The following is a 25,693-nucleotide window of genomic DNA, read 5'->3' on the forward strand; positions in this document are numbered from 1 at the left end:
GCTGTCCTTTACAGTTGCAGGTGGCACAAATATTGAATATATCTGGCTCGACAAAACTCACGTTAAATTTCTGTTTTTCTGTCATTTTCGCAGAGATAACAATGATTGAGGTAAGTGCTTCCGGTCGCCATATTTGTGGTGCTGATGATGTCTAAATTATATTGGTTGGATTTGGGAGATGATGATTCATCGAGTTAATCGATAACGTCTTCTAATGGTTATGTATATGGGATAATATGGAGAGAGGATCCTTTTGTATTTTGTCGGCACTACAGCGCAGGAGATTTTTAGCTGCAACTAACGTTAGCATGCTAGCTAGCTAGATCATTACTAGTTCATTGAAACTATCTGAAGCTGGCTCTGTTCTGTAGATACTACGAGCTAGTTAGCGAACTAATTGGCCCGATAGCTAGCTAAATCACAGCGTTGTCATTAACGTTCTGCAACTGAAAAGGAAAATAACCAATTCCCTATGAGATGTCTCATTTGCATGTCACCCAATGATTCAGTCAGTGGACGTCAAAACTACAAGGCCAACTTTGTTGGCAGAACAGACATTCTTGAAATCCTTCCATGGAATTGGGTACCGAGTGTCATGCCAACATTCCAGGCCCATAAAGGACATGAGTTCTGAGGTGGTGTATCCAAGACAACACGATGGTCTGCTGATGTTCATAGGAAATATAACTAGTTAGCTGCAGTAACGGGATATGTGATGCTCCATTATCCGTTACAGTTGAGCTATGTTAGTGTAAAGCCTCAGAAGGAATATTTCAACTAACCTGTTCTTCGTGATACGTTCTTTGTTCTCGATTCGGAATAAGTGTATCTTATAATTGTCCAGTTGCAGGTGGTTCACCGAAAACCAGAGAATATTCAGAAAGTTATCAAATCCCCCCATTTTTTTTTAGTCGAGTGAGGAGTTTCCTTGCCATCTTACCCGCAAGACATCTTGCATTTCCCAACATCTTTGCAGGAACTAATCGTTTCTATTTGACGCGGCCGCAAACACGTGTAGAAGTAGATGACAGCAGGTCACACAGTGCGACCAAAACAATGAACTACACACGTGCAAGAGGCACTTCTCACTCGATACAAAACGTGGATTTGATATATTTCCGAATATTATCTGGTTTTTGGAGAACCACCTGCAACTGGAGACGGACATTTTCTAAGATACACTTATCTTCCAAATCGAGAACGAAGAAGGTCAGCCAAGAACAAGTAAGTTCAGAAATCTCTTCTGAGGCTTTACACTAGCTAAACTGTATTGGAGCATCATATTTCCCTTTACAATTCAGTAGCTATAGGAAATAGTGCATTGCTCAAGAGACGTGACATAGGCTACATTGGGGGCAATTCCATTTTAAGAGCGTGACTCAGATTTCCCCTTTTAAAATGTATTTCAAGCAAAAACCAATGATTGCCAAGTTAACAAACCATTTAACTCTGAACAAGGACTACTTTTAACAATTTACACCGAACGTGTTTTTACAAAAACACATTTGCTTGAAGTGCAAATGCAAAGTTTGGTAACAAAATGGGAACAAACACCTCAACAACCCATCATTCTGTTACCAAACTGCATTTGCACTGTTCTTCAATAAATGTGTTTTTGAACAATTTTATATGGTTTGCAGTCATTTTTTGGGGGGGCATACATTCTAAAGGAACAACTGAGTGTCAGCATCACTCTGTTTTCAACATTGGTTTTGTCAAAGAAGGAAATTCAATACTTGGGTTATTGGGGCCAGACATGCATTGTAGCATGATAAAAAGGAAATAAAGATGTCGCCCATTTGTGAAAGGAAAGTGTTAACCATTTGACTTATGATATTTTAGACTTAATTTCTTCATTAATGTGACCTTTGAATGCTACACTTGATTACGTTCTTCTGTAGCGTGAAAGGGAAATGCGCAGTAACCTTTTCATGTTATTTGAGGAAAAGGACACATCATAGCCGAACCGCGGTGCACTTTTACCCTCTCGGATCGGAGTTCTATTTCTGTGTTGGCGTCATTCTATTTTGTTCCATACCCCTTACTCTAGCCCTTAGCCCTGCCAACATGTAAGACGTAGGAGATAGGAATGGGGCCTGGCTGATGTAAAAAAGCTTATCTGACACACTACTAACATGTAACCTCCACCACAGGTGAGACCGTGACAGGGACCAAGACTAGCTGTCGAAGGACAGGGACTGAGACCGGGACGTCAAGCACTTTGGCATGGCCCTGAACCCAGCTGTCTGCGGCAGCAGTGCGGGCCTTCTCTCCATCAAGCAGACAGCCATACAGCAGCAGATCAACTCGTTCACCAACCTGGCCCACACAGCATGCTACTATGAGATCCTGAAGAAGAGTCTGCAGCTGCCCATGTGGGAGTACAAGGAGCAATTCAAACAAGTCCTGGCATGCCACCAGAGCTACATTTTCATCAGAGAAACGGGCTCTGGCAAGACCACACAGGTAAGCAGGGAAAGGATAGACTCGTGCATGGGCGTACACACACACAGTCTTTTACTTAGTTACTTACTAAGGCGCAATCCTAATACCCCCCCCCCTTCAAATAAAATGAAATGAGTTGTAGCCCTCACCCTCCATTTTTCACAATCCTGCACCAGAAGTAGTGTTCCAATTCAACTCTGAACGTGGGGTAGTTCATTTTCAGCCCTCTAGTTGGCCCTAGACATGCAGACTTCCTATCGAGTGGTTATCAAAACTCCCATAAAGCTCGGCGACCCAAATTGCTTCAGAAAGATTTCTGCCAAAAATACTAGGATGTAAGCAATTGTAAGTAATTAGAACTTCATAATGAATCATGCAAAAAAAAGTACAGTTAAGAGGAATATGTTAGTTATTGTAGCTAGAGAAAAAAAAACATTCTGCATATTTTTGGGTCAATTTTTATTTACGAAAGTTGCTATTTAAAAGCTGCAATATGTAACTTTTTGGGCGACCTGACCAAATTCACATAGAAATGTGAGTTATAGATCTGTCATTCTCAATGAAAGCAAGTATTAAGACGCAGTAGATCACTATTTCTATGCTTCCCGGTAAGTTTTGCTTTTGCATCTTTTACTTTCGGTTTTGTACACCAGCTTCAAACAGCTGAAAATACTATATCTTTGGTTATGGAAAATATATTTCAGTGGTTTACACGGTACAATGATTCTCTACCAGTGGAGGCTGCTGAGTGGAGGATGGTTCATAATGGCTAGAACGGCGCGAATAGAATGCATCAAATACATGGAAACCATGTATTTGATACCATTCCACTGATTACGCTCCAGCTATTACTATGAGCCCGTAATCCCCAATTAAGGTGCCTGTGTCTCTACAATATAATTGATTGTTTTGTCACATAAACTGAAATTAGGCAAACTATTAGAATTTTAGCAACCAGGAAATGGCGAAACGATTTCTACATAGTGCATCTTTAACAAGCCAGCTGATTAGCTAAAATTAGCCTACTAGCTATACATTTATCTTGGCATTTGACATTAGTATACATTTTAATTCGTGTTGTTTAATGTTTTAGGGACTCCTGAGCAAACCAGGCTGTCATCTTGTGAAACCCAGTGGATGTGAAGAACCTAGCCAGCTAGCTAGCTAAAGCTAGCTAAATTAAATGTACAATTCTGTAATCTTGCCTTGCTATTAATAAAAAATCTTTCAAATTCAATCCCTTGTCATTGATCTTTAGATCTTTAGTTTTTGTATTTGGTGCCTAGAAGGCCAGCATCCCCGAGTCGCCCTCTTCACTGTTGATGTTGAGACTGGTGTTTTGCAGGTACTATTTAATGAAGCTGCCAGTTAAGGTCTTGTGAGGTGTATGTTTCTCAAACTAGACACTCTAATGTACTTGTCCTCTTGCACAGTTGCACACCGGGGCCTTCCACTCCTCTTTCTATTCTGGGTAGAGACAGTTTGCACTGTTCTGTGAAGGGAGTAGTACACAGCGTTGTACTAGATCTTCAGTTCCTTGGCAATTTCTCACATGGAATAGCCTTCATTTCTCAGAACAAGAATAGACTGATGAGTTTCAGAAGAAAGTTCTTTGTTTCTGGCCATTTTGAGCCTGTAATCGAACACACAAATGCTGATGCTCCAAATACTCAACTAGTCTAAAGAATGCCAGTTTTATTGCTTCTTTAGTCAGGACAACAGTTTTAAGCTGGTCTAACATAATTGCAAAAGGGTTTTCTAATGATCAATTAGTCTTTTAAAATGATAAACTTGGATTAGCTAACACAAAGTGCAATTGGAACACAGTGATGGTTGCTGATAATGGGCCTCTGTACGCCTATGTAGATATTCCATAAAAAATCTGCCATTTCCAGCTACGAGAGTCATTTACAACATTAACTGTCTACACTGTATTTCTGATCAATTTGATGTTATTTTAATGGACAAAAAAAAGTGATTTTCTTTCAAAGACAAGGACATTACTAAGTGACCCCAAACTTTTGAATGGTAGTGTTTATAAGTGTTTGTTTTGGTCTTCGTCCCCATCGTTTTCATGATGTACTTTATTTTGGGTGGAGAAATAAAAAACATATTACTGCGCCTGTCTCCTATCATTATACAGTGTGACACTGACAAAGGCCCTTCTCCCCCGATTGCTCAGTTTGGCCGGGTGGCCAGCTCTAGGAAGAGTCTTGGTGGTTCCAAACTTTTTCCATAAGAGAATGATGGAGGCCACTGTGTTCTTCGGGACCTCAATGCTGCAGATATGTTTTGGTACCCTTCCCCAGATCTGTGCCTCGACAAAATCCTGTCTCGGAGCTCTACGGACAATTCCTTCAACCTAATGGCTTGGTTTTTGCTCTGACATGCACTGTCAACTGTGGGACATTTTATATAGACAGGTGTGTGCCTTTCCAAATCGTGTCCACAGCTAAGAAAATCCAACTGACAACTCAATAATGAGATGCCTGGGTGTCCTCACTCTCCCACTCTTTATTTACTGCAGACTCATCCTGCCGCTGAAACCCCCCCATCTTGATTTGTTGACATGTTAAATGCAGAGTGTGTGTTTTCCCTAACCGTGGCAAAGAGGTTGGTTGCTACTAACGGGAACTCATCCGAGCCCAAGGCTAATCCAGCGGAAGGAACAGTTTCTAACTTTAGGTCTCCTCGTGTTTTGGACAGCAAGTAGGGGGATCCCCACCGGGCGTGCACATCAGTAGAGAGCTGTCAGACTCTGTCTAATACAAGCTATCATCGCAGCATCTCTGGAGCTCGCTGTCTATTTTATAGGAGAGGGGGGGCAATCGGGGATGCTGCCATGGGGTTTACAGACAGTAAATGGTAGTTTATTAATGCTTTGCTCTTCAAAACATCTGTGCTATCAAAACGTCTGTGTTTCTTACTCAAAGCGATCGTCAGTATCATTTTGTAAAGTGCTTTTGAATGGTATTGGTTTGGCTCCTGATTTGTGGAAGGTGGGGAAGGTAAAGAGAGTACAAATGAGGGTGCTTGAATGACCTCTTCCTCTCTCCATCTCCTTTTGTCCCTCTCCCCCCTCCTCAGAAGGTGAAGTTCTTAGGCGGCCCTAAGAAGGCAGTGACCTGTACCCAGTCCATTAGGGAGGAAGCCATGAGCGTGGCCCAGGGGGTGGCAGACGAGATGCACGTCATGCTGGGCAAGGAGGTGGGTTACTCAATTAGATTTAAATACTGCAGCTCGGCCAAGACCTTCCTCAAGTAAGGGCTAGTCTACTGAAGCCAAAAACTGGGGTTGTTCAGTGGGGGCACATCGTAGCAATAACAATTTTCAACGGAAAACCAAAATGAGCATTCTTATTGGAGAAGTTCAGAAAGCACCTCCCTGTCTTGTCTCTCTGTTAGCCAAAAAGTTACATTCTAAATATCCTTAACAAGATAGACCTGGTTAACATAGCAGGACACAGTATTTCAGTTGTTTGATTAAAATGTCCACTTTAAAGACCTCTCCGCTGTGTTTTCTCCCTCGGTGCACGCACGACAGATGGTATGTTGCTGCGGGAGGCCGTGAACGACCCCCTTCTGGCGCGCTACGGCGTCATCCTGGACGAGGCCCACGAGAGAACACGGGCCACAGACATCCTCATGAACACGGGCCACAGACATCCTCGTGAACACGGGCCACAGACATCCTCGTGAACACGGGCCACGGACATCCTCGTGAACACGGGCCACGGACATCCTCGTGAACACGGGCCACGGACACCCTCGTGAACACGGGCCACAGACACCCTCGTGAACACGGGCCACAGACACCCTCATGAACACGGGCCACAGACACCCTCATGAACACGGGCCACAGACACCCTCATGAACACGGGCCACAGACACCCTCATGAACACGGGCCACAGACATCCTCATGAACACGGGCCACAGACATCCTCATGAACACGGGCCACAGACATCCTCATGAACACGGGCCACAGACATCCTCATGAACACGGGCCACAGACATCCTCATGAACACGGGCCACAGACATCCTCATGAACACGGGCCACAGACATCCTCATGAACACGGGCCACAGACATCCTCATGAACACGGGCCACAGACATCCTCATGAACACGGGCCACAGACATCCTCATGAACACGGGCCACAGACATCCTCATGAACACGGGCCACAGACATCCTCATGAACACGGGCCACAGACATCCTCATGAACACGGGCCACAGACATCCTCATGAACACGGGCCACAGACACCCTCATGAACACGGGCCACAGACACCCTCATGGGCGTCCTCAAAGAGGTGGGTCCGGCAGAAGTCCGACCTCAAGGTACATGTCAAACCTCCATACCCCCGGGTGCAATGTACTGAGCGGTGTGGGTACAAATATCCTGAATAGAGCAGACCTGATTTCTAATTGTCAGAGGAACATGTCAGTTCTACGTGGTATTTCTATCTGAACGTTTCGTTAACTTTGTGCCCCACTGAAAGCTATCTGGGCTTTCACGCGCGTGCTTGCTGAATGGAACCCTGGCCTTGCCAACAGTTCCCACTCGCCAGTCTACATTCCACAACATCTCATAGAGTCATATGGTGCTTCTGTCTGTACTGTCTGATCCTACTGGCTTCTCTCCTGCCTTTGCTACATGTTACCATACCAGCGCATCTTTCCTTTGTCCACTCTCCTAGACTCAATTACTACCTTCCACTAGGTACTCCTGCTCTATCCTATACGAGAGCCTGCTTCTCTGCGTGCACATTCCTACTTGCGTGCGTACACACACACACTCCCACTCCCCTCTAAAAAAATCTTTGGTGGCAGACAGTGTTTGTTTCCCTCCCCATTTTTTCCTCCTCTCATCTTTTCACCTTTTGCTGACAGTCTCTCCACGGGCTAACAGCGGAGTGTCTATTGAGGAAAAGACAAACGGCAGCCATTCAGCTCAGAAATGCACAGCGAGTCCCCTCTGCAGCAGCACTGAGATTGCTCCCCGGGTCAGCCCATTCTGAGGTAATCAGCCAAGGATGGGAGGGGGTTGGGAGTGGGAGGAGACCAGAGGCATGCAGTTTTTTATAGGCCGAATGTGCCGGACACAATTCTCATAAAGCAGATGGGTAATGACTAGTTGTTGTCAGGAATGGCATCGAAGGTTATACAAGAGACAAGGGACTGTTAAATAAGGTCTAGGTTACTGGCAACCATCCTCCTGGCCCGACCCCGCTCACGTCCCCCTGCCCCCCCTCTCCCAAATTTGAAGTTTAATTTGCCTTGATTAAGAGCAATTATGTCTCGCAGTGCATAAAGCGAAATGGTGGTGAGACGCTGGGCCGAACTATTTGAGCGAAAATGGAAGAGCAGAGAGGCGTGCCGTCTCCCATCAGAATCCTAATGTGCTTCTGATCTAATGGGCCCTGGGGAGAACATGGTGTGCCCAGACTTATTCGGACGTTGAGCGCCATGATCCTCATGTGTCAGGGGTTCTGTCCTCCTGTGATATATCCACCATCTTGGCTCTGTGCCCTGTGTCCAATCTACACCCTCTTTCTGGCTCATGCTGTCTATGATCTGTTCCATGGGTATGACAAAACATGTATTTTTACTGCTCTAATGACGTTGCTAACCAGTTTATAATAGCACTAAGGCCCGAGGAGGTGTGGTATGTGACCAATATACCACAGCTAAGGGCTGTTCTTATGCACAACGCAACGCGGAGTGCCTGGATACAGCCCTCAGCCGTGGTATATTGGCCATATACCACGAAACCCCAAGGTGCCTTATTGCTGTTATAAACTGGTTACCAACGTCATTAGAGCAGTAAAAACACATGATATATTTATGATATACCATGGCTGTCAGCCAATCAGCATTCAGGGCTCGAACCACCCAGTTTATAATGATTTATTTCATCTGTCACCTGCATTGGCTGTCACTCTGAACAACCCTGTGGTGAGAGTACACCAGACCATACCATTCTCCAACTTCTACATACCTCTTATCTACTTGCACTTCTACCTGCACTATACTAACGTCACTCTCCCATGCCTGTCTGTCAGCTCTTCCCTCCTGCTCTGAGCTTCTGTTTCTGATTGGCCCTTAGGCACCGATCTAAGATTAAGCTAATCCTTACCTGAACCAATAGGAGCGAACTACAATCTAGAACTCAGATCAGTGTTTAGGGGCGACTTTATCCTATAACCCCATCGGCAGCCATTTTCTCTTCCCAGTCCACGTCTCACGGTCTTCTCTCTTTGTTCCCTCGTCTCGTCTGGTCAGGTCATCGTCATGAGCGTCACGCTGGACGCCGGCAAGTTCTAGGTGTACTTAGACAGCTGTCTGCTGCTGACCAGTCTGAGAGGGACTACCTGGAGGCAGCCATCAGCACGGTCATCCAGATCTCTTCCTCAACAAACAAGGTAGGCCGATTTGACACTTTTGACAATTAGTTTGTAATTAGCAGGAATCATGATGAAAAGTAAGTGTGTTTCTACTGCTACCTAACGGTGTTCCGTACACATTTTGCGTAACTGGAGCATTTAAACGAAGCTGCAATGAAAACAAATGGGAATGTAGCGACTGTGTTGGCATCAAAATCCGGGGTGTTAGCAACGTTGACATGGTATAGCTGCACCATCGAGAGCGTCCTGGGGGGGTTGCATCACTGCCTGGTATGGCAACTGCTCAGCCTCCGACCGCAAGGCACTACAGAGGGTAGTGCGTACGGCCCAGTACATCACTGGGGCCAAACTTCCTGCCATCCAGGACCTCTATACCAGGCGGTGTTAGAGGAAGGCCCTAAAAGTTGTCAAAGACTCCAGTCACCCCAGTCACAGACTGTTCTCTCTGCTACCGCACGGCAAGCGGTACCGGAGCGCCAAGTCTAGGTCCAAGAGGCTTCTAAACAGTTTCTACCCTCAAGCCATAAAAGTCCTGAGCATCTAATCAAAAGGCTACCCAGACTATTTGCATTGCCCCCCTCTACGCTGCTGCTACTCCCTGTTTATTATCTATGCATAGTCACTTTAATAACTCTACCTACATGTACATATTACCACAAATACCTCAACACTGGTGGCCACGTACATTGACTCTGTACCGGTACCCCCTGTATATAGCCTCCACATTGACTCTGTACCGGTACCCCTGTATATAGCCTCCACATTGACTCTGTACCGGTACCCCCTGTATATAGCCTCCACATTGACTCTGTACCGGTACCCCTGTGTATAGCCTCCACATTGACTCTGTACCGGTACCCCCTGTATATAGCCTCCACATTGACTCTGTACCGGTACCCCCTGTATATAGCTCCACATTGACTCTGTACCGGTACCCCTGTATATAGCCTCCACATTGACTCTGTACCGGTACCCCTGTATATAGCCTCCACATTGACTCTGTACTGGTACCCCCTGTATATAGCCTCCACATTGACTCTGTACCGGTACCCCCTGTATATAGCCTCCACATTGACTCTGTACCGGTACCCCTGTATATAGCCTCCACATTGACTCTGTACCGGTACCCCTGTATATAGCCTCCACATTGACTCTGTACCGGTACCCCCTGTATATAGCCTCCACATTGACTCTGTACCGGTACCCCTGTATATAGCCTCCACATTGACCTGTACCGGTACCCCTGTATATAGCCTCCACATTGACTCTGTACAGGTACCCCCTGTATATAGCCTCCACATTGACTCTGTACCGGTACCCCCTGTATATAGCCTCCACATTGACTCTGTACCGGTACCCCCTGTATATAGCCTCCACATTGACTCTGTACAGGTACCCCCTGTATATAGCCCCGCTTTTGTTATTTACTGCTGCTGTTTAATTATTTGTTATTCTCTTATCTATTACTTTTATTAGGCATTTTCTTAAAACTGCATTGTTGGTTAAGGGCTTGTAAGTAAGCATTTCACTGTAAGCATTTAAGTAAGTAAGCATTTCACCTGTTGTATTCGGCGCATGTGTCAAATAAAATTAGATTTACTGGACCAATAGTATTCGAGAAAATATGAAAAAACACACCCCTCCGACACTGTACGTTACACCGTGGCGTGTCACGACCTACCATACGGCAAGCATTATGCAACTCATAGTGGCCGTACAGCGTCTTCCCATCAGGGGTAGTGCTTCTCTCGCAGATAAAAAAACATACTTAACCAAATACACTTGTAAGAAACCTTAATTATTCATGATTTTCATTTAAATGAGCATTAGTATTAATATTATTATGGCTAATATTAAACACATTTTTCATGAGTTGGGTGCTAATAGCAATGTGGTCATCAATAACAAACACTGAATCAATCAATAATGAATTGCATAAGACTTTGATGTGCAGAATCCTAAAAAGAAAACCACTGCGCCATCCTCTGATCTGCATTTAAACAAGCAAACCCGTCACCTGCTGACAGAGCTTTTGTTTTGCCGTGCCAACCCGATTCACGAGAGCTCTGTGAATAATACATTGGTGTGTTACAATAACATATGCCAATAACGTATAGCACACGTAAGAAATGTAGGATATCTATTCAACTTGTTTGCAAAATACATGCTCTAACGCAAACTGAGACCCAACATTCCTGCGTGCCTCTCTTACTGCTCTTTGATTGTGCCCAGGTGAAGAAAATGAACAGGACTCCCTAAAAGACAACCAAACTGCAATAGTTAGGAACTATGTGGAATGTTTTTGGACCATTTGGTTTCCCTGTAAACAAGTGCTGACAGGAGGCACGAGCCACCTCCCTCAGGCTCCTCCCTCAGGCTCCTCCCTGCATTCACCTCCTCGTTAGCAGCCTGCAGCTGTTCACAGGTGTGGAGGCGCCGTTTCTTGGGCTCTCGTTGGGTCTTTCCCTTCCCAGACATTTTCCTGTCATAATTCAATTATTATATTACATTTTTTTTAAAGTATGTAACATTTTAAGATAGTTCCCAGGAAATGCACTCACCAAATGCACTCACCAAATGCACTCACCGATGTGGATATGATTTCTGTGTAATTCAACATGACACTATTGTATATTTCATGGAAAGAGCAGGTGTTCATATACACACACTGTATATGATGGAGTGAGAGGACAAGAGGTGAGATGTTGTTACAACTGTTAGATTAATTTTTTTATATTAACTACTTTATTTTATATTAATTACTATATTTTATATAGTAATGTTAAGTATTCATCTTGTGCTGTTGGAAGTTAATAATAGTAACCCTAATCAATCTCATGCTTTGTTCATTAACATTGTCCTTCATCTCTCACTTTGAACAGAATCACATCCTTCGACTCTGAAAAGAAAGTTCCCTACTTTGTGGAACTCATATATTGAACAATATTTATTTATTATTTACATTTTTTATTTTTTTATTTTACCTTTATTTAACCAGGCAAGAACATATTCTTATTTTCAATGACGGCCTGGGAACAGTGGGTTAACTGCCTGTTCAGGGGCAGAACGACAGCTCGGGGGTTGGAACTCGCAACCTTCCGGTTACTAGTCCAACGCTCTAACCACTAGGCTACGCTGCCATTATCTTTACACTCACCATTATCAATGGTGAGTGTAAAGTGAATTACTTGCGCATTAACCAATAGTTCATTTTTCGCATCGTCACTGCGAGTCATCATGACTCTCAAAAGCCGTGACAGCTGTAGTTAACTTTAGCACCTTCCTAACTCCCATATTCATATTTGACACCCACCTTCAAATAGGTATGTAATGAGACATAATATAAACTCTTTATAGTGTTTTATTGACATTTTAGAAGTGATAAAAGTTGTTTCCCCACACGACATATCTGCCCCTTTCACTATTGCTCAGTAGCCTTCGCTTGTGCTTTACAATGGTATTAATATTACAGTTGACCTGGAAGTATTACACTTTTTTGGTGCTAAAATTAGGTCAAGTGTACGGAATGCTGATATACGGAATACCGTTGGGTAGCAGTACTATACAAATGCACATAAACGTGTAGGGCTAATGACGTACACACATAGACACCGTCTCTCTCACACACACACACACACACACACACTCACCCATCTTGTCCCATTGTGTTGTACTCACACATTGTACTCATTGTCACTATTCCAGATTTCCAAAGAGACACACACACACGACCAAGACGATCAATGCTTAGATTAATAGATATTTCATGCATGTGGGCTTGCCTTTTTGGAATCTACCAGGTTGGAGGGGAAAAAAGACAGTGACCCAGATTCTGCCCTCATGAATCCCTGAAATTAAGTAATTTATTATTTGTTTCGATCCTGCAAATATTGTCCACTGATGTGTAATGGAGGGCGAGGTTCATGCTCAAAATGATTAATTTAACCCATCAAGAGTCTAAACCCTGTCTAAGCGAGGGGAGGGGTTCTACTAAGCTATCTGGAATTGTTTTAAGAAAGATAAATTATCCTCGGTATGACCTATTTGAATCAAAAAAATATATAAAATAAATATTGGATAAACTATTTTGGGCCTGCAATTAACCCATACAAACGCATTAAATAACAGATTCACTACATGGAACAGATAGTCCCCAAAATATAGCAAAAAACGAAGTGTCCATCCTATATCTGAGAGATATAAGAAAGATCAGGATTTTTGTATTATTTTAAAACATGTATTTAACCCCATATTTTTTGGCATTAAAACAGTCTCAATATATACTTCCATAAATATTTTTAACTGGTACCGAGAGACCTTCAGACGATTCTTGTGAGACCTGTGAGAGTCCTTGAGCAAAACATCCGACATGTACAGTACCAGTCAAAAGTTTGGACACACCTACTCATGCAAGGCTTTTCTACATTGTAAAATAATGATGGAGACATCAAAACTATGAAATAACACATAAGGAATCATGTAGTAACAAAAAAAAAGTGTTAAACAAATCCAAATATATTTGATATATTTGAGATTCTTCAAAGTAGCCACCATTTGCCTTGATGACAGCTTTGCACACTCTTGGCATTCTCTCAACCAGCTTCATGAGGAAGTCACATGGAATTCACTTCAATTAACAAGGTGTACCTTGTTAATTGAAAGAATCTCAAATATAAAATCTATTTTGATTTGTTTAACACATGGTTGGTTACTACATGATTCCATGTTATTTCATAGTTTTTATGTCTTCACTATTATTCTACAATGTAGAAAATAGTACAAATAAATGAGGAATGAGTAGGTGGTTCCAAACTTTTTACGGGTACTGTACATGTTCATGAGAGTCTCACTTTTGCACAGAGGGGTGTTAGTGTGTAGCCCAAACGGTTTGGACACTACAGACAGAATTTGGCAGATCAACTTTACTTGTGGAGGTCGTAGAGCACAACGGAGAACACCTTCGTGTTCGTCTCATCTTTCCACAAACAATAGTTTGTAGGCCAAACCGTTCAGACACGACAGTTGATAAGACCGGTATTTGGGATGTCTCATGATCTGACAAGCTCCGCTCTAGCTGGCACCTTTCACTGCAGACGCAGATGTGCGACATCGACAGATGCGGTGTATTGAGACGTATACAATGCAAAAGATCTTGCTCGCTTAATCTGAATGATATAGATGGGGATTTTAGTATTATGCTAATTAGAATACGCGGGGGCACGGACATCAACCTTAGGTTAATCACAGCTGGGCGGCACACTTCTGCCTGCCTTCCCCCAGAAACGTCTGTCGGCCTCAGATCATGAGTGGGAGAGGCAGCCGGTCTCCTGACTCAGCACTGCAGCGCCACACTACTATTCTCACCATTCTCTCCCTATGTAACAGTTTGTGTAGTTTACGGTTGTGCCATGGGAACTATGGAGCTTTTCATTTTGAATGTATGGATTTTGGTCCAGATTGTTTTATTTCATAGGGTCATTGCGCTTCTCCCTCGCGTTAGAGCCGAGTCGCCATGCAGCATAGCCATCTTCAAAATCAGATCCGTCAAACACCCACCCAATTAGCCTATTCATTAACGGTGGTCATTCGTCATTCAGCAGCCGGGTGGGACGGCACTACTGCGCACTTACATCTGTTTTCATTCGCTGATGCCCGGCTGGTTCGGGAAGGGATGAGGTCCCAGAGGAGCATTGTATTTGAAGTGGTCTCGTTCCAGTCACTGACGGCCAGGGAACAACGTTCACCTCTTTTATGTGCTGAGGAGATGAGAAGCTTGTGTTAAACATTGTTTGGAGGTGGACGTCTTTTGATGAGCATGCCCCCCCCTTCTCACCTCCCAGTTCGATAATTCTGAATGTCAAACTGCCGAGGCAAAACAGTACAGTCAGAGAACACTCCCAGGGCGACTTCATTAACACTCCTAATTGGTTTAAAGAAGTTAATGTGAGGTTGGTCTGGAGGAGATGAGCGTTCAAAGGAGCGTATCTTAACCTCTCTAGTGTCCCCGCAACTTTGAATGTCGACTAATGATCGGGGACGCAGATCTGCTGCGAAGCGCGGCCCATTTTTATATGGCTTTGAGATTAAGCCGTTTTTAATTCATGACAAATGAAAAGCGAAGGGGGTGGGATTATTTCCCTCCCTCCCTCAAGTATTTGGGGGATATTTTCCTGCCACAAACCATTAAAAACAAACAGACACAAACTCCCCATAAAAGAGAGGCAAGGCTTATCACCGCTGCCTCGCCCTGATAAGCCTTACCATTTAAGCTGCCCTTCAGCGGTTCACTTCAAAACGTAAAGATACGCCCAGGCCTCAGCTAATTAAGTGGACCGAGGCGAGTGCCTCATTGCATCTGGTTAGGTGCCTGGCGCACAACCGCATCACTCCTGGGGTCGCGGGGACCGGCTGGTGGACAGGTTCCCCCCATTGGCCGCCTGCCCCGCTGTGCACGTGCTCCATTTCCCTTCAGACGCAGGCGCACCAGCTCACCTTGGCAACGACGTCCATTTTTCATGACAGCTGCTGTATCCAGAGGGTTGATGGTCTATTAATAACCAGGCTAATTTTATCAATCCATTCATATTTACTATTTTCCACTCTAACTTGTCAACGTGTTGATTATGAGGTACATAGCCATCGGTGGAATGGATTTGACATGTGCACTGAGTGAACACAGCAGGAAAAATATTGGTCTGGGAATACATTACTGTCTGCAAACACACACAGAGGTTGCCATTGTTTTTGTGTTCTATTCAACTAAGGCAAAGCCTTGCCAATTCTTACCCTGAGTAAAGTAAATACCACGTCAAGAGGAAACGCTCCGGGACAAAGGAGGGCAGTCGTTCTGCTGGGGAGCTGTAGGTTGCAGTCGGTGTCACATTGTGCCCTTGACATGACCTTATCAAAAATGGTTCCCTTCATTTCAGAATAGGCCAAGCCAATACCCCTTTCTGTCCCAGTCCCCTTCGCACTCCAATAAAACATGATTTTAAGCTTTAAGTCACGTGTCTGGGTTTTTGCTCCTTCCTTGATTGATTGAATTAAGGTCACTCATTAGTAAAGTGCTCTCCACCTGGTCTAGGTCTTAAATTGAAAGAAAAAAACAAAAACCCACAGACACTCAGCCCTCCATGGAATGAGTTTGCGTGTACATGTATGTGTCACGTGACACTCCCAGCCAATCTATCGAAGGAGCTGCATTGCTCACTTGGGCCTGAAGGTGGTGCAACAACATAGGCTGTGGCCTTTTACACATTGGCTTAGGCTACTTGTTTAAGTAGGACGTAAACATGGACTTAATCAGGCAGCGGTTATCACTTCAGTACCTTTTCTGGTTTTGTCATAGCTAACATTGTCCAATGTCTGGAGATGGAAAAAAGTCAAGCGTGGTCATTTAGTGTAGAGATTCCAGGAATTCAAGACTATTATCAGGCTAGAATGTAGACTAGTCACTTAGGGGTCCCATGGACATGGTTGATAGCAATGTAATTGTCTTAAATATACATGGGCCGTTTACAGAGTTGATATGTAGCATTTGCAAATGTCACATTATGGTAGTCCGTTATGTTCAGGCTGGCTAGTTCAGTCGGAGACCTAGCCTTGTCTACTGTCATGTTTTCATATTTCCCTGGCTGCTCAGGTCCTCCTCTCCTCTGTCTGAGAGCCCACTGGCTCTATAATGTTCAGCTCCACTAAACTGATCTGCCATGATTTGCCTCTGGTTTATGCATCAGTGCAGCATCCTCATTTCACATTTCTCCAAAAATATTGCAGTATGGAATAATGAACTGTGTGTGTGTGTGTGTGTTTTCCTGATTGCTGCATTTGACAACGGAGCCATGGGGAGCTCACCCAAGCACGCGGCAGTCCAGGTTTAATTTCCTCAGTCAGATGGAGTGATAGGCAGAACAAATGTACTGTGGCGGGAACCACCATCTCCCTGGCCCTTTCTCCTTTCTACCCCTCCCCTCCTCTACTCTACTCTTCAGACGTTCTTCTCCCCATTCTCTCCTGGTGTTATTCAGACCAAGCCCCAGGTGACTGACTGTGCGCCCAAACGCTGCGGCTCGGCAGCCTTCCATCACCTGCCTGCACCCTTTTGAATGGTTCCGCTTCATCTTTCAGGAGATCCACGACCTGGGACCCGATGTGGGGGACATCAAAATCATCCCGCTGTACTCGACGACGCTGCTGCCCCAGCATCAGCAGAGGTTCTTTGAGCCGCCCCCACCCACACAAGCCCAACGGAGCTATTGGGAGGAAGGTAAATGCCGCCAGTGCTCAAATCACTCCTCAGAAGCACAGAGCATCCCAGCAACTCAATAAGCTCCCTTTCAGAGAAGGAGAGAGTGAGAGTTAGAAAGCAAGAGGGCTAAAGAAAGCAAGAAATGGAGAGATGCAGAAAGACTTGACAGGGTATGGAGAGGGTTGGGGGGGTGGATATGGAGATGGTTGGGGGGTGGATATGGAGAGGGTTGGGGGGTGGGTATGGAGAGGGTGGGGGGTTGGATATGGAGAGGGTTGGGGGTGGGTATGGAGAGGGTTGGGGGTGGATATGGAGAGGGTTGGGGGTGGATATGGGGAGGGGTGGATGGATATGGAGAGGGTTGGGAGGGGTGGATGGATATGGAGAGGTTTGCGAGGGCTGGATGGATATGGAGAGGGTTGGGAGGGGTGGATGGATATGGAGGGGGTTGGGAGGGGTGGATGGATATGGAGAGGGTTGGGGGGTGGGTATGGAGAGGTTTGGGGGTGGATATGGGTTGGGGGTGGATATGGAGAGGGTTTGTGGGGTGGATATGGAGAGGTTTGGGGGGTGGATGGATATGGAGAGGTTTGGGGGTGGATATGGAGGGTTTGGGAAGGGTGGATGGATATGGAGAGGTTTGGGGGTGGATATGGAGAGGTTTGGGAGGGGTGGATGGATATGGAGAGGTTTGGGAGGGGTGGATGGATATGGAGAGGGTTGGGGGGTGGATATGGAGAGGTTTGGGAGGGGTGGATGGATATGGAGAGGTTTGGGAGGGGTGGATGGATATGGAGAGAGGGTTGGGGGGTGGATATGGAGAGGTTTGGGAGGGGTGGATGGATATGGAGAGGGTTGGGGGGTGGATATGGAGAGGTTTGGGAGGGGTGGATGGATATGGAGAGGGTTGGGGGGTGGATATGGAGAGGTTTGGGAGGGGTGGATGGATATGAAGAGGTTTGGGAGGGGTGGATGGATATGGAGAGGGTTGGGGGGTGGATATGGAGAGGTTTGGGAGGGGTGGATGGATATGGAGAGGGTTGGGGGGTTAGAAAAAGTTGTTGTTTTCCCAGCTTTGGTGCAGGACTGACTCACACACCATATGCTGCTTTTGTCAGCATATGATTCCCTGCTCTAAATTATAACTGGTGTGGATATTACTCATGCCCTTCGCGCGTAAGGCACCGGCACCACTGTCTTTTCACCTCTTCCCCTCTATTGGTTGGCACAGCCTCTCTCGCGCTTAGTCATCTGGTCTTCTCAGTGCCAGGGTAAGGCAGCATGCTCTACCAGAGCAGGGGGGAAACATTGCTCAGCTACAATAGATGGGTTAGCAGACAACGTCATGAAAACAATGTGCATCCTTTACTTGTTGTGATTCTGGATGGCCAGATAGCTAGCTAGCAATAATGACAAGAAGCTGCCATGTGGGGAATCATAGGTGACTCGTTTCAGCTAGCTTTTCAAAATCTTCTTCATACCATGTCTGTTTTGAGATGTTTTGACCGTCACGTCTATGCTAATATGGCAAAAATATCTACCAATTTACAGTTGAAGTCGGAAGTGTACATACACCTTAGCCAAATACATTTAAACTCGGTTTTTTCACAATTCCTGACATTTAATCCTAGTAAAAATTCCCTGTTTTAGGTCAGTTAGGATCACCACTTTATTGTAAGAATGTGAAATGTCAGAATAATAGGAGAGAGAATGATTTATTCCAGCTTTTATTTCTTTCATCACATTCCCAGTGGGTCAGAAGTTTACTAGTATTCGGTAGCATTGCCTTTAAATTGTTTAACTTGGGTCAAATGTTTCGGGTAGCCTTCCACAACCTTCCCACAATAAGTTGGGTGAATTTTGGCCCATTCCTCCTGACAAAGCTGGTGTAACGGAGTCAGGTTTGTCCTAACCGACATGCCAAAACTATAGCTTGTTAACAAGAAATTTGTGGAGTGGTTGAAAAACGAGTTTCAATGACTGCAACCTAAGTGTATGTAAACTTCTGACTTCAACTGTATTTGTTTTCAATAAACATTTAGAGACTAAATATAGTTGACATGTCAACAAAATAAGCCAGCGTTTCCCAACTCCGGTCAGCTAGTATCCCCAACAGAACACATTTTTGTTGTAGCCATGGAGAAAAGAAAACATGATTCAACTTGTCAAGGGCCTGATGATTAGTTGACAAGTAGAATCAGGTGTGCTTATCTGGTGCCACAATAAAAACATTTACTGTTGGGGTTACTTGAGGACCGGAGTTGGGAAACACTGATTTAAGCCAACCTGGTCGGTTCTGCTCCGTAGTTGCACAAGCGTCGGTTTTATTGCTAAACAACCAACCTGTCTATAAAATGTGTGAACATTCCTCTCCTCTTGTTCCCTTGTCCTGAACTGGTCCCACACAGCAATGTACTGTTTCTGTTATTAATGCGGACCGCATACGCATCCAGCGTTTTGTTTATAGCTCGGCGTTCAAACAGGCGCACTATAATCACAGCAGTGGAACCACCTGGATGGCCACGGCGTTGGCAAGGAATCTGACGGAATATCAAAACCCCGTCACACCGCCAGTAAATTTGCAAACATTTGCCTCAACATCTGACAGGGATTTGATGAATGACTCATCGTGTGCTGCCTCTATGGAGCCCAGAAAGATTATTGATGACTTATTTGGAATAATGAAGTCACAGCCTGAGAGTTTTTAAAATGTTTATATATATATATATTTTTTCACAATGTTTAATGCCTAGTCAAGCCAGGCTGCTGCCTCACCCTTCTTTTTACCACTGTGGTTTGATCCACAGCGTTTTGACAGGCCCCTCTTTTCCTGTGGTACGTGACGAGGCGGGTGAACTGCCCACTCCGGCCTCCCTCCCTCCCTCTCTCTTCCAGTCTGGCAGCATTTCATCTCTCTCCTCCAACGCTGTGTGTGGTGTGTGAGTGAGTGTTTAAAGGAGGCTCAACATTCTCAACAGTTTGATTAGCCTAAGCCGGGCCGGGGATCTTTTCCAAAGTTCAAACATGATCCCCATGTTTGCTCTCGCTGTTCAAAGGGATGTTGACATGAAAGAGGGGCACGGGTATCACAGGGAGCTGTTTGGACACCGCCTGGTCCCAGCAGATGTCACCTCCACATCTTGATAGATTGTGACAGGGTGTTTTGCGTGGTTGAGAGGACCGGTAAGCGGCTATACATTTGCATCCAACAATTCTCTGAAGCCCTAACACTGGACCTCTCCCCAACGTGCTAGCTCTCTCCTATCTGGTGATTGCAGACTGTGTCTGAATGGCATGCTACCTCTCATGTAGCCTGTTTTTCTTGTCCGTCTGCCTGGCCTGCAAAGAGAGAAGGGAAAGGGGGATACCTAGTCAGTTGTACAACTGAATGCATTCAACTGAAATGTGTCTTTTGCATTTAACCCAGTTGTCTCAGGAGGTGAGCTTGAGGTGTCGGTGTCTCAACCCTACATAACAAACAGGGAGTTGAGGCTAGAATGACCCTGTTGGTCACAACGATCCTTGAACCCCATATGACTTGCCTTCACTCAATGGCCAGGTTCATGAATACCATCAATTCTGGTCCCTCGCTAAGCTCGATTGGCCAAGGGTCTTGAACATAGCAGTGAGCCGCTGATGTGGCCGGGCCCAAATGGTTCGAGGTGCCCTCCATTTCTACCAATCAGAGGAATGCTTTATTTGTCAACAGGCAGCTCCTCCCAGAGGGTTGGCTTGAAATATGGCCCGTGTTAGCCACAGTGCTCACCCCCTGCAGGTTAATAACCCAGAAATAATGTGCAGAGATGATGCTCTAATGATATCTCTGATGAAAAGTCTGGAAAGCTCTATACAGCCGGCAGACAGACAGGAAGGAGCCGGGCCTGCGCTCAGCTGTGTAACGGGTCCCAGCCTCCAGACACATTCTGAATCAATGCAGTCAATGAGAGGCCCTCCTATATGGTTATGACGTGTGAGGAGGCAGGCTAGCTACTCTGGCAGCTGCTAGGACATTGGCTGAATCCTGACATACAGGTTATTGCCTGGAAATCGCCAGGGACCTCACGATATGTATTGTGATTCTCACGATTCTATATGTAGTACGATTCGATACTGTGATTTTATTGTGATAATGTTCCAAACATATTGATCACCATGTCTGCTGCAGAGAGGCGAGAGAGAATGAGAACATTTGCTTTGATCAGTCATGGAAATAAATAAAAAAGTGCTGAAAACACGTTGGCTCTGCTATTTAAAAAGATGGAAAACAAGCTATAGGATGACAAATACCTGCATTTTAGCATCGGGTATATCCGACTGGCGCATGCCAACGCTACCTAGCAAAATCAAATGTTTTACTTGGAGTCAAAGTATTGATATAATATTGGGTCCAAAAATAATATTGCCCCCATTACTAAGACTCACCCCATTGAACCTTTCCCAGCTCCCTTTGAACAGGACATGAGCTGCTCCTTGCCAACCGTTCCTCTTGGGGAAAATGTTGGCAGACATTTTCTGAGCGATGGCCCAAGCTGCCTGTATCTGCTAGGCTAGCCGTCTTTGTTCCAGAAACACCTACGGGACACTGAGTGTGGCTGAGCATTCTTAATGTCTTGAACACTTTGCCAAGCAATTGGCTTTGGTCTTCAGCGTTTACATTTGTACATTTGTAATAGGTGATTGACTCTCTTAGTTCAAAGAGTTCCACTCAAACATATTATTGGATGACACCTCTAGTGTTCACTCAGATCAAGATGTACATCCCTCCTGAGCGGGAGGTGTAAACAAATCAATTAGGTCCGGGACGTTACCAGTACCGCGATACAAGCTATAGCACACAATATTTTACATACAGTAGGTTTTCAAAGGAACAAAGAGTTTGGTCTGCTTTGTGTTTTCATTTTTGCTATGGAAAAAGAAAAATACTGCGAGACTGGTGTCGTCCCGGCCCTATAATCAAAGCGACCGTTGGCTTGAGTAGGCTGCCTGTTGACAGGTTTGAAATGGGCCGTCTTTGACTGCTGCCTGGCTCCTCAGCATGAATACAAAACAGAATAGTTCTTCATCTGACGGCAGAATTACACAAGGCCAAGGGCTGAGCAGAAATAAAACTCCCAAGGCATTAATAACTAAAAAACAGTCAGGTATTTTCTGGCTGGAGAGAAATCCACACTTAAAAAGGTAGGATTTTAAAAAGCCTTCGAGGCTCACAGCTTTAGACAGCCAATAGAAAACGAGCTATGAAACTGTTCTGGACATGTATCGATGGACAACGACTCACAGAGAAGTGTTTTGATCAAGAGATGTGAATTTTGTGTGTGTGAATTTCTTTACATTTTTTTTTTCCCAAGGAAAAATACTATCACTTTTGTGATCACTTTTGTTAGAGAAAAGAGATACTCTTTTTTTGTCCTTTGGAGAAGGTTTTTCACGCCTATCCTTCCTTTGCAAGGAAGTGTGTCTGTTCAACGCTTTTACAGATATAATACAAATACCTACCTTCATTTGCATTTTTCCTGTGCTTGCAGCTGTATTGGTCTTGCTTTTCTATATATGTAAGGGACAGTGACGAGGCAGTTTTATTAACACCCCTTTACATTATGCTGAGACATTGGAGTGGAAGTTCCCACTACAGTAGGATTCAGACTGTCCGACAGTGTCATGGTGCAGAACACACTCCGATGCTTTCTGGGGCCAATCAGGCTCCGCCGTTACATAACGAGAACCCCCCCCCGCGGCGGTCAAGGCTCGCATGAGAGCAGCTGCAGATCTGTCTTCCTCCCTCTCCCCCATTTGTGTAAACGCTGACAGAGACCCATAGGGTGATATGACTCATTTTATTATTTTGGGTGCTCTGATTCAGCTGTCATTTCTCATAGACAGCCTTGCTACAGGGGATAATTGTAATAGAAAAAGATATGGGACTGGGAGACGCGCGACTCCACAGCAGCTTCGCGGCTCACGTCGCTCCCAAAACCCAAACAGCTTTTAATTTCAGTTTTTTCCCCTCTCTCATCCCTTATGCAGTATTTGTCTAGGCCCTATTACATTTGAGAAAGAATGAATATTGCAGCCGGCCATGATGCTTTGATCGACCGATGCACCTTTCTGACAGCTGAGGTGTGGCTTTTTTTCTTCTTCTCAGCTCTGTATTACTATGTGCTGCCTCTGGTGAATCTCTCTTAAAGACATGTTCTGGTACTTTGGCAACTAAGAAAGTCTTTTTTTAAACCTCCCACCTCCCACAATGTGTCAATGCGTACGTAGTTCATACGTGTGTAATCTATGAGCAGAAGTGCCTAAATTAGCCACGAAATCCCTAGTTTGAAAGAGACTGTTTTCTTGAAGCTGTGCGGGCCATTTTCCTGACATTTCCCCTGACGTGGGCCAGCCCCTTAGCAATTAGAGTTCTAGCCAATGAGCTTCAGCCCCTCGCATTTGAGTGACAGCTAGCAAGAGGCCTGCCCAGTGTTATCCAATGAGGTTGCAGGGCAAGAGAGAGAGAGAGAGTGAGAGAGACCAAGAGAGAGTCAGACCGAGAGAACGTGGTGCACACATCTGCACATTATGTGACGAGGTACAGGGACCACTTTTGGCTTGTGAGTGCTACTTTCATAACTACTGGCAAACCCAGTCGTAATGTTTCCAAAATTGTAATCGGAAATGGTGATTCATAGAAAAAGATGCAGGAAACAAGTCTCCTCCTTGTCTTTGAGGCAGTTGAAAACAAACCCTCTGCTCGCATCACCTGCTCTAGTTTAGAGCCTCATTTGTTGTGACTAATTTTATTGTGACTCAAAACATAATTGCAGCAATCCTCCAAGCTTATTAATTTTAATGCAACTTAACTCCTATTTCGAGGTGGGTTTGGAGCACTCCTCTGTCAGGGATTTTAATTTGGTGGGCGCTCTCGCGCTGACACACGATGCCTGCACCTTGGGGCGCATGAATCATCCGTGTGTTTTGCTTTGTTTGTCGAAGTCGACAGGCACGGTTACTCACAAGCGAAGCAGAATTGAATTCCCTTTCATTTTTTTCACCTAAAACAAATTCCTCCAGTCTTGTCAAACTATCATCACGGAGGATGAACGCACACAGTGATTCTGAAAGGACTGCACTTTAAATGCAGACCACCTGCTGGAAAAGGAACTATTACATAAATGATTTGTTCTAATTTCGAAGACCTGTGGGAAGGGCTTTTTAGAAGAGAGAGGATGACATCTCGTGGAGACGGGTAGCATGCTGCGAGTCGACAGCGGCACCCCCTCAAAAACGGGCAGCGCTAATGCATGCGGAAGGGACACTCCGCGGCGAGGCAGCCTGCCACAGTTTGCAGACGCCTCATTCGACTTGATTGCAGCAACTGTTACGGTACTCTCCTGTTGGATCTATTAAACAGTGAGCCTGCGATAGACCACAGCTGTATCTGCAGGACTTAATTCATTCGGATGTTGCAGCTTGCTCGTTACGGAAGTGTAGTGTCTCGTGGGTGTTGAGCAGTGCTTCAAGTCACCTATCCACTAAAGGATGTATCGGGCCACAAATGATCCTTCTTCCTTTTATTAAAACATGTTTTTGCTCTCTCCATCTCATAAGATACTGTATGAGTGAATAGTGCCATTACATTGCAGGGCCTCAACCCATGTTACACTCTCTCTTCCACAACCCCTCCCCTAACGACTGACTACACCCAGCTGTGCTCATTTCCGCAGGACGTGGTGTCGACAAACATCACAGAGACTTCCCTGACCATCGACGGCGTGGTGTTTGTTATTGATCTCGGATTTGCCCCCCCCCCTCTCCATCCACCCTCCCCAGCCTAATCTCCTCCGATCGTCTGCCTTTGTTGCCTGAAAATCCCCAGATAAACAGAGCAGCGCTGCACCTGACAGCGGCAGAGATAGAGAAGCCAGTTATTAATTCCGCTGACATTTCTCCAGCACGGAGCCAAGTCATACATGTGGCTCAATCAGAGTTGATATATGCACCCGGCGGATTGTGTGTGTGTGTGTGTGTGCACGTGTTTGTGCGTGTGTGATTTGGGACTGTGTGTTTGTGTGTGAAACTCAAATCCCCCTGTATCCTGCACACAAACGCTGGTCTATTTTTCCACCTCGTAACCTTGATGCTCCCTATGCCGCATCCCGTTTCTAGATGTTAGTGTACCTGTGTTTTGGGTTGCAAAAAGATTCCCTGGTTTCCCCCAAAATCCCTGTTGGAGAATTCCTCAAATCAGGAGGGAATAAGCAGAAAATCTGGAATTATCCAACCAGGATTTCTGTTAAACCAGGGAACTTTTTAAAAGTTCCCAGATTTCTGCTACCCTCCCTACCTGTGTTTGTTTATGAAAGAGTGATTTGAATTCAGTCTATGCCGCACCTGTCTGCCATGCTGTTTCTGCCAGGTGTATAATCCTCATATCGGAGTGGAATCCCTCCTGGTGACAGCCATCAGCAAAGCATCGGCCCAACACAGAGAAGGCCTGCAAGACTGAGATCCAGGTTCGTCGTGGCACGAACCTGAATTGATGTCTACAACCGATTGATTCTTCAAAGCGTAGGGCATAGGAATGCTAATATCCGGTGGTTTAGCCATAC

General features: G+C 45.1%; 1 pseudogene; it reads left to right on the forward strand.

Moving 5' to 3' along the window:
- The first annotated feature begins 668 nt into the window (after positions 1-668).
- LOC118392708 (ATP-dependent RNA helicase DHX15-like) lies at positions 669-25,590 on the forward strand (annotated as a pseudogene).
- Positions 25,591-25,693: the final 103 nt, after the last annotated feature.

Source organism: Oncorhynchus keta, chromosome 13, assembly GCF_023373465.1.
Source record: "Oncorhynchus keta strain PuntledgeMale-10-30-2019 chromosome 13, Oket_V2, whole genome shotgun sequence".
Lineage (NCBI taxonomy): Eukaryota > Metazoa > Chordata > Actinopteri > Salmoniformes > Salmonidae > Oncorhynchus > Oncorhynchus keta.